The 19,556-nt window shown below is 50.3% G+C and overlaps 1 pseudogene across 1 annotated transcript; it reads right to left on the minus strand.

Annotated features, from left to right (window-relative positions):
- Window positions 1–940: 940 nt before the first annotated feature.
- Window positions 941–17,170, minus strand: LOC308512446 (protein Shroom2-like; annotated as a pseudogene). Its single transcript has 5 exons — window positions 17,000–17,170; window positions 7,942–8,454; window positions 6,284–6,455; window positions 4,173–4,445; window positions 941–1,207 (listed from the first exon to the last, which is right to left on the minus strand). The product of its transcript is annotated as a protein Shroom2-like (transcript).
- Between the last annotated feature and the right edge of the window lie 2,386 nt (window positions 17,171–19,556).

Here is a 19,556-nt window from a genome sequence, read left to right on the forward strand (position 1 = left end):
GTCAACTCTGTGGCAAAGTTCGAGAGAGAGCTCCGGAAGTCAGAGGCAGGCTCTTAGGAAACAAAATGGGCCTTCAGGGCATGCTGACAGATTGAAAGAGGTAAAAAAGAGGAAAGTGGCCAATTACCACTAATGACCATATGCACATGACACAAATGCTCTGGGGAGAAAGGAATTTAAGAACCATCCATTGGTCTCGGGAAACACCTAGCAAGCACAGGACTACCGCACACACCTTTTACCAGGCATTTCACTTTGCAGAAATTCACCTGACCCGCTCCGCTGGGTGAGACAGACTGAAGCTGTCCACTTGGTGTGTGGGTTTGAAGGCATGCACACGACTCCATTGGCACTTTTAGAATGACAACACACAGGCTATGCATTTCACAGTTGGTTTCTAACCACTTGGAAACTACTATGTTAATGAATTGTCACCACCATCATCACCATCACAGGTTTGTGCTGGGTCAGAGAGCACATTATATGAGACAGTGAACACTAACAGCATTGGGTGGACATGGATAAAACATGGCAGGACACTCACCGTGGATCACAAGAGAAGCTGTGAGCCAAGTGCCCCTCCCATGCACCCTGGGAACTCTCTGAGCTCTGCCTGAGTGGCTAGGTCAGCAGCAGGAGATATAGGAAGCCAGAGCGACTGCTTCCAAGGGGCTCTTGCATGCTGCATGGGATGGAGCTTGTGGTCTCTGAGGAAGAAACTCGCCAGCAACCAGAGCCTGTGCTACATGGGACCGCACAGAGAACCACTCTGCTCAGCATCCAAAGGAAAACTAAATACCCAATGCATCACCCCAAACACTAATTATCGCTTTTCTAACAGCCATGTCTATGAGAGGGTTCTCACTACTGGACATCCATCCAGGCTGGGGTCCGCCACCCAAGGTGGTACGCAGGCCCAGCTCTGCCCCCAGGAGACCACTCATTTGCTCCTCTTGGGCTGCAGGCTGTCCACCAGGCACTTGAGCTGCTCCTCGCCCAGATAGATCTTGTCCTCCAGCTCCCACTGCTTGATAATGATGGCCAACTTCATCTTGACAAAGTACTCATAATCGGCCAGGCTCTCGTCGCTCAGGTAGCTGGCCAGGATGTCGAACACCACACGCTCCTGGCGGTCCAGGTTCTCCTTGAGCTCCTTGGTGCCCTTGTGCTGCTGAATGAGGACCCTCTGCTTCTCAAGCAGTGATTGCTGTGGAGAGAGAGACAGAATTCTGGGATACTCAAAAGGTGCTAAGGCCCAGTCAGCATGGCTTAGTGGTTGAGCATTGATCCCATGAACCAGGAGGTCAAGGCTAGATTCCCAGTCAGGGCACATGCCCGGGTTGTGGGCTCTATCCCAAATAAGAGGCATGCAGGGGGCAGCAGATCCATGATTCTCTCTCATCATGGATGTTCCTCTCCCTCCCTCCCCCTTCCTCTCTGAAATCAATAACACACTCACACACACACACACACACACACACACACACACACTAGAGGCCAGGTGCACAAAATTCATGCATGGAGTGGGGGTTCCCTCAGCCTGGCCTGCACCCTCTCCAATCCAGGACCCCTTGGGGTATGTGGATTGTCTCTCACAATCTGGGACCGCTGGCTCCTAACCACTCGCCTGCCTGCTTGCCTGATTGCCCCTAACCCCTCTGCCTGCCTGCATGATCACCCCTAACCATCTCTGCCTGCCTGATCTCCCCTAACCACCTCTGTCTGCCTGCCTATTCACCCCTAACTGCTCCACTACCGGCCTTAATTTCCCTTTACTGCCTCTGCCTCACCCTGCACCCAGGACTCAGGATTCCCTCACCCAGCTAGTTGCAGACACCCGAGACCCACGCTTCCCTCCCTCTGGCCAGCCACAGGTACACAGGACCCAGGCCATCTTTGCCTGGGCCAGCCACAGACATAGGGGACCATGGGTGGGTGGCTTTGCCTGGGCTGCAGCCACAGGCGCTGGCGCCTGGGACCATGGGGTGGGCGGCTTGTCCCCCTCCCAGGCCGCAGGAGCCCAGGACTTTGAGGCAAATAGCTTGTACCTCTCCTGGGCCGCAACCTGGCTGATCCCCATTCCTCTCATGATCTCATTTGTGCCTGGCTGGTCCCCATTCCTCTCTCCCAGTGTTGAGTGTCTGAGCCATTACATCATGATGGCATGATGACCATTTGCATATTAGCTCTTTTTTATATAGGATATGTATATGTACATTTACATACACACACACACAAACAAAAAAAACAACCCTTGTTTCTTTTTTCAAAAAAATATATTTTATTGATTTTTTACAGAGCGGAAGGGAGAGGGACAGAGAGCCAGAAACATCGACGGGAGAGAAACATCGATCAGCCGCCTCCTGCACACCCCCCACCAGGAATGCGCCCGCAACCAAGGCACATGCCCCTGGCCGGAATCGAACCTGGGACCCCTGAGTCCGCAGGCTGACGCTCCATCCACTGAGCCAAACCGGCCAGGGCAACCCTTGTTTCTTGAAGCTATCCATTGTCTACAATATCATGAAAGTGCAAACAGGGAGGCTGACATACCTAGAGCTTTAGCAAGGGCTAAAAGCTATACACAGATTGTTCTGTTAAGACAATGGTGGCTCAAGGAATTTCCTGACCTAATGGTCTCAAAGTAAATCTTCACTAATATTTACTGACCTTTAAGATAGTCTGTCTGCTACCAGACTGTCTGCCTGCCTAAGGGCAACATATGTATTCTAAAAGTGAATAAAAGCTAACAGGGCCTGGGCCCCAGTGAAGCCTTTTCTCTAGAGAAGGGTGTTCTGCCTGGCCCTCTGTGATTTCCAAATTTCTATTTCTTGTCTAGTGCCTTCATTTGTGCATGGCCCTTCTCCAGATCCTGAACCCTAGCCATCCTGGTTGCATCTTTCACACTTTATCTGTTGCTTTCCAAATATATGAGCAATTAAAAAAAAATAAAAAGGTGCCAAGGACTTAGTCATCCTACTTGTGTTAGCATCCTTCCCATGACAACATTGTGGCAAAGGGAATACATTCTAAAGAAATTCAGGGCAGGATTTTAAATCCTTCTTGCAGGAGGACACAGAGCCCAGAGTGGTTGTAGACAAAGATGCAGGGAGGTAAGAGATACATGCAGTGCTGTGGGGAGGTTCCTTCCCCCCTTACAAGACCACCAACTGCCAGACATGGCTCTCACTCTCGCCCTCTGTGTCTGCAGAGCATGCAGTTGTGTTCTATACTCTCCCAGTGTAAGGATCAGAAGAAAGGAGGAGACAAATGCATCATGTTCCTGTCGGCTGGGGGTGCAAGGAACCCCTTCCTTCTGTGGGACTTTTGGACACAGGTTCCCTGCCATCTTGCTGCTTTGCAGGGCTACATGGTGGCATCCAGACTGAGGCTGCACGTTGCAAAAAAGCTGACACAGAGAAGAGCTCAGGGAAGGAGAGCTGACATTCAACCTGGCTGCAAACAGCCAGCTCCTGGCTTGTGGGCAGCTTGGGGTCAGTATATCCCACCAACCTTGCTGGGACACCATGGCCCCAGGCACTTGAGAAACAAAGGACCATGCACTTGGGTAGAAAGAGGTGAAGCAAAGCCAGTGGGTTCCAAACAGAAAGGGAAGCGGATCGTAACCAATTCTACAAATTTGGTTCATACTCAAAGCAGTTGGGCTCAAAGCTGCTGAGATCGGGGGCAGGACCCCCCCACCTTCCCCTTCTCTGTCCACATGTTAATTTTCTACCTGAAAACATGAAGGCACATTCTACAACTTGGTGCCATGCTTTTTACTGCATTAGCACGTCTGAAAGCCTGGGCTTCTCCATGCCTGACACAAGGTTCTCATCCACCACCAGCTATACTGACACCTGGACACTGAGTGGCACCAAATGAGGGGGTGGAATGAGATGGGGAGTTGCCTCAGCCCTGCACAGCTTAGGGGATAATGGCTGGCCCACCCACTCTGCATCTCTGCAATGGGCCTTGGGATGCTGGGCAGGCAGTGCAGCCTGATACCCGGAGGACCACACCATCACTGCATTATACCAGGAGAGCACAATAGCGTCTTGCACCATGAGGCATTCACTCAAATGCCCAAGGAGAACCTCCCTGTAGATCCTCCCCCAGCCCCCCACAGCCCTCAGCCCTCCCAATTTCCAGGTCCCATGGGTCATATATACCCAATCGCCAGGAGAACTGATGTCGTCCAAGTTGTTGAGGGCATTTTCCACATGGGCCAAGCGCCCTGACAGGGACAGCAGGAGGTTCACCACCTTGTCCAGGTCCCCGAAGAACATGCAGAACTTGTCGAATTCATTTGGCTTACAGACGCCCTTGACAATGGCCTCCACCTCATCCCCAAGGGCACTGTTTGCCTGTGTGTCCTCTAACAGGCTCTCCCGCGCTCCCTGTAGCACCTGCAGCTTTCGGCCAATGCTGTTGATGAGCTCCTGCTTTGGGGCACAGGGCAGCATGAAAATGGGGTCAGGGGTGTGCAACTTGGGCCACCCATTGCTACGGGGGCACTGCGGGGCCTTGGCACATGGAAGTCACCCCACTAGATGCAAGTTCATTTTGCATCATCAAATAATAGAGCAGCCCTGGCTGGTGTTGTTCGGTGGTTAGAACATTGGCCTGTACTCCGAAAGGTCTCAGGTTGAATTCCTGGTCAAGGGCACATAATGGGTAGCAGTTTTCTCACCGCACCCAGTCGGGGTGCATGTGGGAAGTAACCTATCGATGTCTCTCTCTCTCACATTAATGTTTCATATCTATGTTTCTCTTTCTCTCTCCCCATTCCACTGTCTTTTTGAAAAGCAATGAAAAATAACCTTATGTGAGGATTAACAAACAAACAAAAAATATAGAGTATTTACAAGCCCATAAGGAAGGATAATGACTCCTGGTTAAATCACTGACAATTTAGAAATAAAAGAAACCTATGCTCATCCTCTTAAGTCCTATTGGGTTATGCAGGAGGGGGTCCCTTCAGGCTACATATGGTAAACCTCATTTCAACCTGAATCTTTGCAGGAATTCTCAGAGTCTATGTGAATCTTTATATTTCCTACTTTGGAAGTTCCCAATCTCAAGGCTTACATGTACTGAGGGAATTGAGTCTCACAGCCAGTACTCAATTCCATGGTTAAAAAGTATTCTTGACCTGGCCAGCATGGCTCAGTGGTTGAGCATCGTTCTATGAACCAGGAAGTCATGGTTTTGATTCCTGGTCAGGGCACATGACCAGGTTGCAGTCTCCATTCCCAGTAGGGGGCATGCAGGAGGCAGCTGATCCATGATTCTCTCTCCTCATTGATGTTTCTATCTCTCTTTCCCTCTCCCTTCCTCTCTGAAATCAATAAAAGCATATTTTAAAAAAATATTTTAAAAATGTACTCTGCATAGCAATGAAAACTTAAGACAAATAAAGGGATATCAATGAACTTAAAAGTCTGTTGATTTCAACTTGACCAAAATGCAAATCAAGGACTAATTTTCTAATGTAAACTAGATATAACATAAAATTTACTGTCTTACCCACTGTTAAATGGTGGCATTAAGCCCTAGGCGGTTTGGCTCAATGGATAGAGCACTGTTGGCCTATGGATCAAAGGGTCCCAGGTTTGATTCCGGTCAAGGTCGTGTGAGCTGGCCTCATGTAGTATGTTTCTTTGTCTATGTGCTGGTTGCCACCCCACCTGTCCTGTGAGAACCCCCAAGGAAGGTGCTCTATTTGGTTCTGTCCATGGCCATACCCTCAAGTGCAGGGGGTGAGGGAGGGAATTGATGGGGCAGTGGGGAGGGTCTTGGAGTTGATCCAACAATGCTGTTTGTTTAAGCAAGCACTTTCCAGCCCATTGCTGGAGTTGGGATCATCTGCTTACAGACATGTGAACTTGATATTCTGAAGGGCAGACAATTATTTCCCCAGATTTTAAACAGGATAAAGAGACATATCAGCTGAATTTAAAATGCGCCCAGCTGCTGTAGCTCAGGGGTTGAGCCTTGACCCATGAACCAAGAGGTCATGGGTTCAATTCCTGGTTAGGGCACATGCCCCCGTTTCAGGCTTGATCCCCAGTAGGCAGCTGATCAGTGTTTCTATCTCTCTATCCCTCTCCTTTCCTCTTTCTCTAAAATCAATAAAAACATTAAAAAGGAAAAGAAAGAGAATGGTGTCCATTAGCTAGTTTGACAATGGATCTCATTACAAAAAGGTGGCAAACATTCTGGTGGAAAGGCCCCCACCTGCCTCTGTGGGTACTGCCATGGGGAACCCAGGCTGTCCTACCTTCTTCACAGACAGATCATTGTCCAGGTCACTCCCCAAGTCCTCCTCGGGCTCCTTCTGCTCCTGCAGGTCCTTCATCTTAATCAGCAGCTCTGCCTTGGGGGACAATGTGCTTTAGTATGCAGAATTGGTGGCCAGGGACATGGCTGAAGGCACGCTCGGCTCCTCTCTCCTGTAAAAATGCCAGAACCTCAATTATGGGCACCAACCCACGATCACCCGGCACCCAGGACTACAACAAATGATGGCTCCCTCAGAAGGATACTAGCCAGGGAGACAGGCAGCTAAAGGACAAGGTAGGGGACAAGGTCAGGACTTGCCAGATGGACTTTCATCAAGGCTAAGGAATTGGGTTTCTAAAAGGGGGGAACTTCAATAGTAAGGATGTTTAAAGACTTTGCCTGGGATAGTTGAGTGCAGACACATGGTTTCCTCTGGCGACATCCAAGGTGTATGAGGATGATGTGAGTGCCACTGTCTAGGAGAGAGGCACCCTTACCCTGGCTGGGTGCTCAGTTAGTTACAGTGTCATCCCCATATACCAAGGGTGTGGGTTCCATCCCCAGTGAGAGCACATACAAGAGTCCACCAATGAATGCATAAGTAAGCAGAACAACAAGTCTCTCTCTCTCTCTCTCTCTCTCTCTCTCTCTCTCTCTCTCTCTCTCTTTCTCCCCTCCCTCTCTAAAATGAATCAATAAATAAAACCTTATGAGGGGTGTCCTGCACCCCCTGCCAGCACCCACATTTGCCCCTTCTTGCTCTGATCCTTGTGGTGGCCTTTTTCTCTCATCTGATGCTCTGCTCTGGCACTGCAGCCTACTGTTGCTAAAGGATGATCATGGGCCCCAGCTGGTGTGGCTCAGTGATTGAGCATCAACCTATGAACCAGGAGGTCATGATTCAATTCCTGGTCAGGGCACATACCCCAGTTATGGACTCCATCCCCAGTGTGGGATGTGCACAAGGAAGCCGATTGTGATTCTCACTCATCATTGATGTTTCTCTCTCTCTCTCTCTCCCTCCCTCTCCTTCCTCTCTGAAATCAATAAAAAATATATTAAAAAACAAACAAAAAACTGTGTGTTGATACTTCTAACTGTCTCTTGGGGGAGACAGTGGTCCTGCTGACAGCTGGTGTGCTCGGAGCAAAACCACACTGTCCTCACTTGGAGAAGGCCCAGCCAATGCAGGATTTTCACATCTTTGCCAGGCCTGACAGTTACCATCCCCATAAACACAGTCTAAAATGCTTTAGCCTCTTTCAAGAGGGTTATAAATAGCCAAAGAGTACTAAGCATTAGGGTAGTCCATATGAAAACCCAGCCCCTCAAAAGCAATCAAAAAAATACCACCCCCTGACCTGGCCAGAGGGTGTGTTTCAATAGTTAGGTCATCCGCCCATGAACCAAAGAGTCTTGGGTATGATTCTCAGTCAAAGACACCTGGGTTGAAAGTTCCAACCCTGGCCCCACTGGGATGCATGCAAGAGGCAACCAATCAATGTGCCTTTCTCACATCTGCAATGTTTCTCTATCCCTCCCTAAAAATCAATGGGAAAAAACTTTCCTCAGGTGAGGATTAATTTATATACATACACAGATGCCACTGGTCCTGTGCAGCCCACAAGACCCCACAGACACACAGCGGGCACTCACTTGTCCTCCGCCGCCCTGGGAGAGAGGACCTTGGGCAGTGGCTTCCGGCACTGCTGTGCTTCCTCCAGGAGCTGCTGGTCCTTGGGGAAGATACCCTGCATCAGGTCCATGGTCGTCCTGACCTTCACGCTGGGGTCTAGGATATCCGCCAGGGACCTGTCCTTGCACACGATCTCCCGCAGCAGCTCCTCCAACTTCAGGTCCTTGGCTGCCCTCTCTCTGGCCTTCCCATAGCTAAGCGCAGGCAGGGAGGCCTGGCCGTTGGGGCTGGCAGGAGCCTGGGCCAGGGGCTTGGGCTCAACGCCCGGGCAGCTGTTCAGACAGAAGCGGGAGTAGGACTGCTCCGATGTGCTCAGCGTCTTGATCTGGTCTCTCTCCAGCCCGCTGGGCAGCGCGGGCAGCTCGGCAGTGTGGGCCAGGCCCTGGCGGCTCTCCTTCTCGGGCTGGCTCTCTGAGTACACAATCTTGATGGGCACCATCTACACTGTGGTGTTGTAGGTCACCCACTTGATTCTGCAAACAGAAGAGCCAGAGGCTGAAAGGGAAGGCACGCCCGGGCGGCTGGTGCCACTCCGTGCCTGCCTGCCGCCACCCAGCATTTGAAGCCACCCTTCGTCCAGCTGGCATACCAGGGAGCCGAGGGCCTGGCACCAAACGGGCGCGTTGCTCCCCTGTTATCTGAACTGAGTCACTAAGCACAAACTTTCCTTTAAAAAAGTTTCTTGGTACAAGAAGCTGGATGGCACCTGGAACCTCCACAGGAATGAGATAGAAAACAGTAAAAAACAGCCTGGTCAACAGAACAGGGCTGCATCCCAGATACCTGGAAGCTGGTGCCCTCTGCCACATCTTACAGGACCACACCCAGGGGACCCTGCTAGGGAGGCCAGCAGGACAAACGTGTTCCAAGTCTTCTCACAGGACCTATCGGAGACAGAGAGCCACCTACTGGCACCCAATAAAGAAGGAAAGATCAAGCCCAAGTCACAACCTACACTCCAAACTCACTTTTAACTTGGTGGCTTAATGCCACTTCTGTCATGTGAGCCCAACAGAGCGTTGGCCCTCAGACTGAAAGGTCTCAGGTTAGATTCCGGGTCAAGGGCACATTTCTCTATTGCAGGCTCTATCCCAAGCCCCAGGGTCAGAGGTGTGTGTGGGAGGCAACTAGTTGATGTGTCTCTCTCATATCAGCTTTCCTCTCTCTAATCTCTGTCCTCCTATAGTCTTTCTAAAAAGCAATGGGGAAAATGTCCCTGGGTAATTATTTACAAAATTAATAATCCTATATAATAAAAGCCTAATTGCTAAGTTTCCAACCTTTTGACTGTTCGATCCGTTGCTATGACACATCTGACCACCAGGGGCAGACGCTCCGACCGGTAGGGGTCCGGTCCAGCAGATTGGGACTGGGCAACAGGGCCAGACACTCCCTGGTGCCCTTCTGCGGTCCCTCCCCGGCCCAATCGTGCACGGGTGGGGTCCCTCAGCCTGGCCTTGCCCTCTCACAATCCGGGACCCCTTGGGGGATGTTGGAGAGTTGGTTTTGGCCTGACCCCCAGTCCAGGCTTAGTGACCCCACCAGTGCACAAATTGCACTGATCTTCTAGTAAATAAAATAAAAGGCTGTGTAGAGAGTATCATTTAGATTGGCTATATTTTCAAGGGGAAATTCTGGCATCTTATCCAAGCAACAACAAACAAGAATCCCTCTTCATTCCTTTCATTCCACACTTATCAACCCTGACCATCAGTTACTACTTCTTAAGTCAGCCTGTACTGTCTCGTATTTGCACAGAAACTTGGTTTCTAATTAAGAAGTCTTAGGAAAACAAATAAAAAAGGAAAACAAGTCAGCCATAGGCAACATAACTTTCCACCAACATTCCTCCCTGGTCATTTCTAAGCATTGAAACTATCCAGACCTTCCCTAAAGAGTTTAATAAACTTTTACTTCAAAATGAGGAGAAACCAGTGGATTAGACCCATAAAGCAGGCAGACCTCAATTCCTAATAGAAAGGGATGAAGCCAGGTCCTTTGGGACTCAGGTGCTCTCAGAGGGCAGCTCCCTGCAGCTAAGTTACCTACTGCCCACAGAGGCCCAGCCCCAAACTCACACAGGCCACCCAGCTCTGAGCACACAGCCACTGCAGAAGCCAGCCAGTCGGCATGCTGTTCTGACCCTGGGACACTCCATGGCTCACTCAGGAGAGACTCACACTTGATTTTTAAGGTGATAGTTCTCATCTGTCCAAAAACCTAGGGCAACCAAACCGAAAAACAGGCTTCAGGAAGTCACTCAGGGATGCTGCTGGGAGCAAGTGAACCTCTAACTTGCCTGACAATGGCTGAGGTGTTGCTTGCCACTGTCTATACTTCCTAGGCAAAAACCAAACTTCAGAGAATCTGAAAAGATGTGAAAGTAAGCTTTCTAGTTTGGGGACAAGAGTGGAGGCCTTTTGACTCAGAATGAATGGCTACTCTGAAATCCCCACAGGTGGGCACTTGACATTCTCTGCTTTCTGCATCCCTGCTGCCAGCTGGAGGACTGGCACACAGGATGTAGCTGGCATCTGCTCACTGAACTCACAGATATACTGCCCGTGGACACAAGATGTTGCTCTAAACCATGGCCAGCTCCCCAGCAGGCACTGAGTAGGTGCACACTTGTGATCCACATGTAATCAGAAGCAGGGATATGAGCTGGGTGGCTAATGCTCAAGAAATAAAAGCCACCAGAAATCAGGACAAGAGAGTGTATGTGAGCTGTGCCCAGAGGACAAGCAGCTTAGGAGGCTCATGCTGGGTGGGCTTCAATGCTGGCTGGTCTGCAACAGACCGAGGGAACAGGGCTGGGCCGAAGCTCCTGCTAAGTTCCAGCTTCTCATTGGTCTTATATGTCATTGGGATTCCACATGCACCCATAACTTGTGCCCTGATATGAAAGACTTCCTTGGTGGCTACTTCCATGGGTGGCATGGCCACCTTCTGCCATACTGTACTCCTGGACAAGGGCAGAGAGGACACTGACTAGGATTCTGCTCTGTACGGGGGTGTTTAGGGCAAGGTCATTGATTCAAACATGGCCTCTTTGTCCAGAAAACTGCTGGAGGAAGCTCTTCATGTGGATGCCTGAAGACCCCTATAGCACGATTCTGTCACTGCTTCTGAAAATCCCTCTCACACGCACAGCAAAGACCCAGTGAGAAAACCTACGCCCACTTCAGGTGAGAAAAATTGGCAACTGATGCCCACCTCCCAGACCCAACTCCAGTCATGAGCACTGTGCCACAATGTGTCCTGTTTGTCCAGGCAGCCCTCACTGCTGCGACTAGCACCTGAGAACTATTGAGAAAGGATATAGAAAGACTAACAGTCTGAATCTGTTAACCAGCACATTCTTGGTAACGTATGATTAAGCCTCTGCCCTTTCTTAATAATCTGGTCTTGCAATGAAGCGTAGTAACCTCCATCTTGTATAAAAACTGCTGTTTGAAATTTTAACACTGCTATTTTAGCTTCTGTAATTGCTTGCTTGCTTAAATAATAGGAAAAATAAGACTACTCCCATTCCAGAGAGGCCATGAACTATGTCCCAGACAGAGTTGTCAGTGCTGGTGCCAGGCCAGGCCTTGAGACAGTCTCATGGCCCCTTCTCTGCATACAGGCCTTCTTTCTCAGAAGGTCCGGAAGTTTCATTCCAAATTTGGAAGACAAAGGACTGAAAAAGGTATAAATAAGAAGGGCTTCCTCCAGGCTGGCTGCTTAGACTTTGGATACAATATTCCTGTAAGCCCGCCGGTGTTTTAAAGGACTCCAATGTTGGCTTTTTAAGGCGTCTCATGTTGGTTAGCTGATTTCCAGTACAACAATAAGACCTATATTGCTAATTACTCCTAATTTACAATGGGCCTTAAACAAAAGAATGTAACAGCTTAGCTAGAGGCACTAACCAGAACAGGCATTTAGGTACAATCAAACTTCCCTGCTTTAACTGACTCAGGAGGGGCTGTGAAGCCCATCACAAAAGCCTGGTAGGTAGGAAATAGAAAGAAAACAAAGAAACCTAGGAATATCCTATCTAATAAGATGGAATATGCAAACTGACCATCACATCGTCACAAAGATGTGGTGCCCATAGCCACAAGATGGCAGCACCCAGTCCCCTCAGCCCTGCCAGAGTCCCGCAGTCCTTTCAGCCCAAACTGATTATTATGGCAAGTGGACCGAGAAGGTTTTCAGCAAGTATGAGTAGCAAGCCCTGGCGAGACCAAGGGAGAGCCGGCAGGCTCAGGGCTGCTGCCGCCAGGGGAGACCCTCAGAGTTTGGTTCTGAAACTGCAGGAACCCGCTCTAGCATGGGCTGGGAAGGAAATGCTGCTGCCACTTGCCCAGAGCTAAGCCTCTGGTTAAGGAAGCGGGTCCATGTTGCAGCCATGGAGCCTGGCGGTGCTCTCTCACCCCAGACCATCGTGGTTGAGCTCTAGCGGGGTATAGAGCATCTCCGGGATCACTGTCTGCCCCAGGGATGCCTGTGTTGGAGCAGGCATGGGTTGAACATTTTAATGAAAATGTGACACCTGTGCCCCACACCGCCATGCCCTGATCCCCTGCAAGGAGAGGGCAGTAGGATTGGGGCACAGCCTCGGGACCCCGTTAAGAGGCACCGGAGCTTAGGAGGGGCTGGGAGTAGAGGGCCCTGGTTGCCGAGCTAACAGCAGGATGGATCTGAGGTGCCTCCAGTCACCGTCACCTGCTCAGCGCTGGGCCGTGGACCCTCACTCCAGAGCTCAGCCTTTGGAGGCACTGGCCCTGGAAGGTTTTCCTGTTTTCTGGCTGGAAGCACAGGAGGCAGGAAGTTGAATTAGAGTCATGATTGTAATTTAATTTCTCCACAATCGGAGCTGTTTTCTTCCCAAATACATCAGGGGCCAGGAAATGTTCAAAGGACTGGGGAACCATTCCCAAATCAGGAAGGGAAGTCACAGGGTATATACTATTGCTACGAATACAGTATTTTCTACTACTTACAACATTTACAATGTAATGTATTAGATGCCTTCCTATCACATGAAGTATGTATTCTCAGAGAGTAATATTGGTAGATATGTTATAGTTATGGTGGTATGTCATATCCTATTGATACTAATAAAAGGGTAATATGTTAATTAGACCAGGAGACCTTCCGGAAGACCTTCCAAATGTCCTTCTGGACAAAGCCATGTTGGTGGTGCCGAGGCAGAGGTGGTTAGGAGTGATCAGGCCAGGAGAGGAGGGCAGTTGGGGGTGATCAGGCTGATGGGGGGGGGCAGTTAGGGGTGATCAGGCCAGCAGGGGAGGACAGTTGGGAGCAAGCAGGCTGGCAGACAGAGTGGTTAGGGGTGATCAAGCAGGCAGGAAGGTGAGTGGTTTAGAGCCAGTGGTCCCAGATTGCGAGATGGATGTCTGACTGCTGGTTTATTCCCGATCCCTAAACCAGCAGTCAGACATCCCCAGATTAGAGAGAGTGCAGGCTCGGCTGAGGGACTTTCTCCCCACCCCCGTACACAAATTTCACGCATCGAGCCACTACTGTGTGTGTGTGTGTGTGTGTGTGTGTGTGTGTGTGTGTGTGTGTGTAGTAATCTCATTGTATCACTTGTTCAGGCTTTGGATCTTTGTATCCCCTGAGCCAGCCATGCTGCTTGATTAAAGGTGTCTCCTGAAACCTCTGAGTGCTTGACTGTTGCTTTTTTGCACCAGTTCCATAACATAAGAGGCCATGTAGGTAGGCCTGTTTCCATATCTTACACCTGACTCACCTTTTTGCCTGCTTTCCTGCTTCTCCTTCCTGTGCAGAAGTCAGTATGAGAGGCTATTTAAGTGACAGCTGCACTCTGAGTGACACAGAGCACAGTACTGGCACACATGGGAAGATGTGGTTGAGATGTCACACATGAAAATATAGGTTGACATCCGTCATACTGCTGAGTTATTTCAAGCTAAAAGAAAAATAGTTCCACCTGGCTGATGTGGCTCAGTGGTTGAGCATTGACCTATGAACCAGTAAGTCATGGTTCAATTCCTGGTCAAGACACATGCCCGGGTTGCGGGCTTGATCCCCAGTAGGGGGTGTTCAGGAGGTAGCCAATCCATGATTCTCTCTCATCATGGATGTTTCTATATCTCTCTCCCTCTCTCTTCCTCTCTGAAATCAATAAAAATATATCTACACTAATAAAAGACAAACATGAAAATTGACGATACCTTTGCTACACCTTAAGCCACACCCACCATCCAATCACAGTGACTATATGCAAATTAATCCAACCAAGATGGCGGCCAGCAGTCATGGAGCTGGAGCAAGCAGGAGGCTTTGTCGCCGCAATGATGGAGAAAGCCAAGCTTCTCGCCTGCCGCAGCGGCTCTGAGCTCCACTCAGAGCAACGATGTTTCAATTATAGAAGGTAAATAAACCCCAGATACCTGCTTTCGAGCTGGAGCAAGCAGGAGTGGTTTGCCCCTGGTGATGCTGGAAGCCAAGCTTCTCTCAAGGCTACAGAGTTTCAATTATAGAAGGTAAGTAAATCTCAGAATAAAAAAGAAAAAAAGGAGAGGCTGGGAGCTTCTGTCACCGGGGCTGCTTGGCCAGCCTGAAAACGGCCCTCAGCCCATCATCCAGACTGGCCAGGCACCCCAATGGGGAGCCCACACCCTAAAGGAGGTGTGGCTAGCCTGCAAACAGCCATCAGCCCCTCACCCAGGTGAATGAATCCCAGAATAAAAAAGAAATGCTGTTCTGACCCTGGGACACTCCCTGACTCACTCAGGAGACTCTCACATTTGATGTTCAAGGTGATAGTTCTCATCCGTCTAAAAAATCAAGGCCAACCAAATCAGGTTGGCCAGGTTGGCCAGGCACCCCAGCGGGACCCCCACCCTGATTTGAGACACCCTTCAGGGCAAACCAGCTGGCCCCCACCGATGCACCAGGCCTTTATGCTATATAATAAAAGAGTAATATGCAAACTGACCCTAACAGCAGAACGACCGAGAATGAGTGGTCACTATGACACACACTGACCACCAAAGGTCAGAAGCTCAATGCAGGAGCTGCTCCCTGGTGGTCAGTGTGCTCCCATAGGGGGAGCTCTGCTCAGCCACAAGCCAGGCTGATTGCTGCTAGAACAGCGGTGGTGGTGGGAGCCTCTCCCACCTCCTCAGCAGTGCTAAGGATGTCTGACTGCAGCTTAGGCCTGCTCCCCACTGGCAAGTGGACATCCCCTTAGGGCTGCCGGGCTGCCAGAGGGATGTCTGACTGCCAGCTTGGGCCCAATCACCCAGGGAGCAGGCCTAAGCCAGCAGGTGGACATCCTCCGAGGGGTCCCAGACTGCAAGAGGGCATAGGCCAGGCTGAGGGACCCCCGCGAGTGCACAAGTTTTTGTGCACCAGACCTCTAGTTTAAAAAAGAAAAAGAAAAGTAGCTCCAAACCACGAGAGCAGTGAGCCCGTGGGAACTTTCTGGAGGATGGAAACGGCCTGCCCCTTTGCTGACCGCTGTGGTATCTGCTCGCCTTGTGGTACAGCAAGGAACACACTTCACTTAGCCTTCTACTGACCTTCACATAGCCACATGTGGTGGTGCCCCGTGTGGGGGTGACTGTCCTGTAGGGCATGTAGCAACATCCCTGGCCCTACCCTTAGATTCCAGGAGCACCCCTCTCAACAGCTGTAGCACCTGACATGTCTTCAGACATTGCCAAATCTCCCCGGGCCCAAGCGCAGTCCCCCGGCTGAGGAGGAGATGGAAACTCTCTCCTTTCTGTTCTCAGTCCCTCAAAGGCATGTACACAGGAAGGGCCGAAGCCGTGGGTCAGGGCTCTTGACCAGCCAGTCCCAGTCTGCCCAGAATTGCCAGTGCCTCCACCTTCATGCCTGAAATTCTGACAACAGCAGGGAATAGAACCAGGTTTTCTTCTGCTTTCACACAAGGCGTATGCCCACTTACCTTTACACATAAAAAGATCTACTCAGACCTGGCCAGTGTTTCTCAATGGTCAGATTGCTGGCCCTTGCATCAAGGGTTTCTGTTTTGATTCCCAGTCAATGGCATGTACTTGGGTTGCAGGTTTGATCCCCCACCCTGGTCAGGATACATGCTGGAGGCAACCAATCCATGTGTCTTTTTCACATTGATGTTTCTTCTCTTTCTCTCCCACTCCCGTCCTCCCACACTCTTTAAATATTAATGGGGGAAATGTCTTAGGGTGAGGATTAACAAAAAAACAAAAACCAAAAAGTTCTAGACAAAAAGGAGTATGGACATAGTGCATATTATGAAACCCACCAATCCAAAGGCCTTATGTCAGGATTACACTGGGTTATCTTTACTATCAGAAAGTGTTTAGAAATAAACACAGCCCTTTTCCGTAGGTAATGCACATATAAAGGTTTGGGACTTGGATAAAGGTGACTAGGGGTGGTCTAGCTCCCCAATAAATTAGATATCCAGGGACCATGGAACTCTGGTTCCCTCTGTGCTATTCCCAGACCAAGGGAAAGTCCAAAGTCAGGAGTGGAACAGGGCACCAGTGAAAGGAGTTAAGTACAATTAGGTAGTTGGGGTGAGGGATGGAAGAAGGAGGAATGTTGGAGCTATAGCTGAAACAAAGAATGTGTTTTGCAGGAAACAGGATGTTTTTTCTTGGAAGTGAAAGAGAACAAATAATGTTGCAAAAAGGCCAGCAACTAATCACCGAGGTTACAGATAAGACAAAGAGCAGGCTTAGGGTGCAAGGAGAGGGGATGTGGAGGAGGTGAAACCTGGTGGACAACCAAGCGGGGAGCCTGTGTTTCTTTGCAATAAATTCCTGCCTTGTTTGAATGCCTCTTGTCCGCAGCGTCATTCTTTGATTCATGAGACACCGGGAAGAATTCCTGCTCGCCAGTTCGGGTTTCACCAGAGAGCACACTGTGCAGGGAGGCTGAGCCCGGCTCAGGAGGGCGAGAAAAACCTCACGCGAAGAAGGGAGCCCATGAAGGGGGAAGAATGCAGAGGCCACCTTGCCAGGGCCCTACCTTATTGAGCTGTCGTCCTGGATGAGCGGGGGGGGGGCTTGTCCGTCAGCTTCTGGGGGGTGAACTGAGGAGAAGGGGAGCGCGAGGTCTCCATGGCAGATGTCTGCAGGGGCGGGAACTTGGAAGGCAGCAGAGCTTCAGGACAGCTGGGTGCTCACCTACATGCTGCCTGTCCTGCTCCCTGGGAGCCTTGGGGCCGGCTGCGGGCTGGGCACCCCTCGGCTTCTCTGCCAAGGCACAGGGGCTGTGTGCTGGAGATGGCCGTGGGGGAAAGGGCCTGCTGGGCACAGCAAGGTGATTGCCCACACGGGTGCCTGCGGGGGTGGCACTGGCTGGTCCCCTGCAAGGCCTGGGCTCCCACTTCGGCAGTGGCAGCCTCTGAGGGGCAGGTCTTTTGGCGAGCAGCGCGGCACTCACAGGCCGAGGGTCCTGCCCCCCGGTGTGCAGGGCCCAGAGGCCTCTCTGCGCCTGTGACCCTGTGCCTGGCTGCCGCAGTGGGGCAACGGGTGGGTGGTCCTCACAGTAGCTGTAATCACAGGGTGGGGTCCCCGCCCTGCCATGCACCTCCTGAGGCACTTCTGGGGCTTCCTGGGCACAGCCTGGCTCAGCCACCTGGACCGGGTTTCGCAGGCCCTGATGTGCTCCTGGGCCGTCTTCTGGACACTGGGCATCTGCTTGTCTAGAGGAAGAACGGGTAACAATGAGCAACTGATTTCAATGAACATCTTCTTCCCCAAGGGGGCTAGACCCAGATCTTGCTAATCTCCTCAAATCGCTGTAAGGAATTAAACCCACAGGCATTTTCCCACGCCCGTGCCCATCACAATTCCTAAGGCCAGGTCTTGAGTCCAAACACACACAAGGCACCGTTAGGCCACATGTGGGCACATCGCACAATAGGTTGTGAGATGCAGATTCACATACATGTCCACACAAGCTGTATTTGGGAGCAAAAATCAAAATTTACACAAACATTTTAGAAAACAATGAAAATTCTCATACACTGCTTTATTTGGAAAGATTTATTTCATGTTGCAACTGTATTTTTAGGTGGCTTATTTCATCCAGGAAATCACCACATACAAAGAAAGAGAACTTTCTAAGATGGGCTGCAAGTTTACTTATTAATGAAGCCTTTAAAATCAATAGCATATTGGGGGAAAAATGAAAAGAATGCCCTAGCCAGTTTGGCTCAGTAGATAGAGCAATAGCCTGCGGACTGAAGGGTCCTGGATTTGATTCTGGTCAAGAGCACCTACCTTGGTTGTAGGCTCTTCTGCCCTGGTCAAGGCTCATGCAGGAGGCGACCAATCAATGTGTTTCTCTCCCATTGATGTTTCTCTGTCTTTCTCTCTCTCTTCCACTCTGTCTAAAAATCAGTGGAAATATATCCTCAGGTGAGGATTAATAACAACAACAAAAACAAGAAAAGAATGACTTGCTTTTGGAAGCTGCAACAATTAACTGATCTTTTCAAATTCTTAGCCATTTCTATATCCATAACCCATTTCTGTCTTCCCATGAATATACACATGTATTCATGTTCATAGACATACACACATAAACATGCCTGAAAAACATGTATACATGCTTCACACATGTTCATTTGTGCTGTAGGCAAAGCTCGTGACATAACTATTACATCTGCAACAAACCAGCCAGCCACACCTTTGCCAAAACACTGCCTCTTGCGACCCAACACAGCAATAAAATGAGCTTGGGGCTGACTCTCCCAGGAAGGCAAGAGCTTTCCAATGAAGATACCAGCTCTGCGCTGTTAAAGGAGACCCTGGCCAGGGCAGCAAACCGGGAACCAGCAAGTGGAGACCAGTGCCCATCAGACCTGCAACCTATTAACCAGCACACCTCATAGGACACGTTTCCCTGTCAACCAGCGCCCCTTGTGGCTGAGGGATGAACTGCACCCCAGGACATGCTACTGAGCCTGGGAATTACATATGTTCCAACCCTATCTTGGGTACTAAGTGGCAAGTGACCTGTCCATGTCCCTCTTGCTATGTCCTCAGGAGAAAGGTCCCTCCAGGTTCAGTGGATGCTTCAGAACAGAACCCACATAGCACACCTAATTCCTTGCCTCCGCCAGCCGGGGCTGCAGTCCCCACCCTGCACTATGGCAAGTCCAAGGTCAGGACCCTGCTCCCAGCCAGAAACGAATTCCTCTCATCTGGCAGAGGACAGGACCCGACTGGGACCTGAGAGAGGACAGGTACGTCCTCTGTTCCCAGGAGGCGGGCACCACCTCCGCTTAGAAACAAGCTAAGAAAACAGCCGAGTGTAAGAGTTTAGACAGCATTAACCCGGTGTGGGAAGTCAGGTTTTTTAAAAAATGGGTAGTAGGTACACACCAAGACAAACTGGAAGTTATCAAAATAACCTGAACACGGCAGTGAGTGTTTTAGAAAACAACACACAGCCAAGCAGCTGTGTGGACAAAATTCAGAATAGCAGTGGTACTGTCCACGCAACAATGCCGTCTGAGGGGCGACTCTGGCTCTGATGGTCAGCGAGGAGGGAAGACCCTGTGACTCCAATGTCC

This window comes from Myotis nattereri (assembly GCF_964212035.1).
Source record: "Myotis nattereri genome assembly, chromosome: Y".
Lineage (NCBI taxonomy): Eukaryota > Metazoa > Chordata > Mammalia > Chiroptera > Vespertilionidae > Myotis > Myotis nattereri.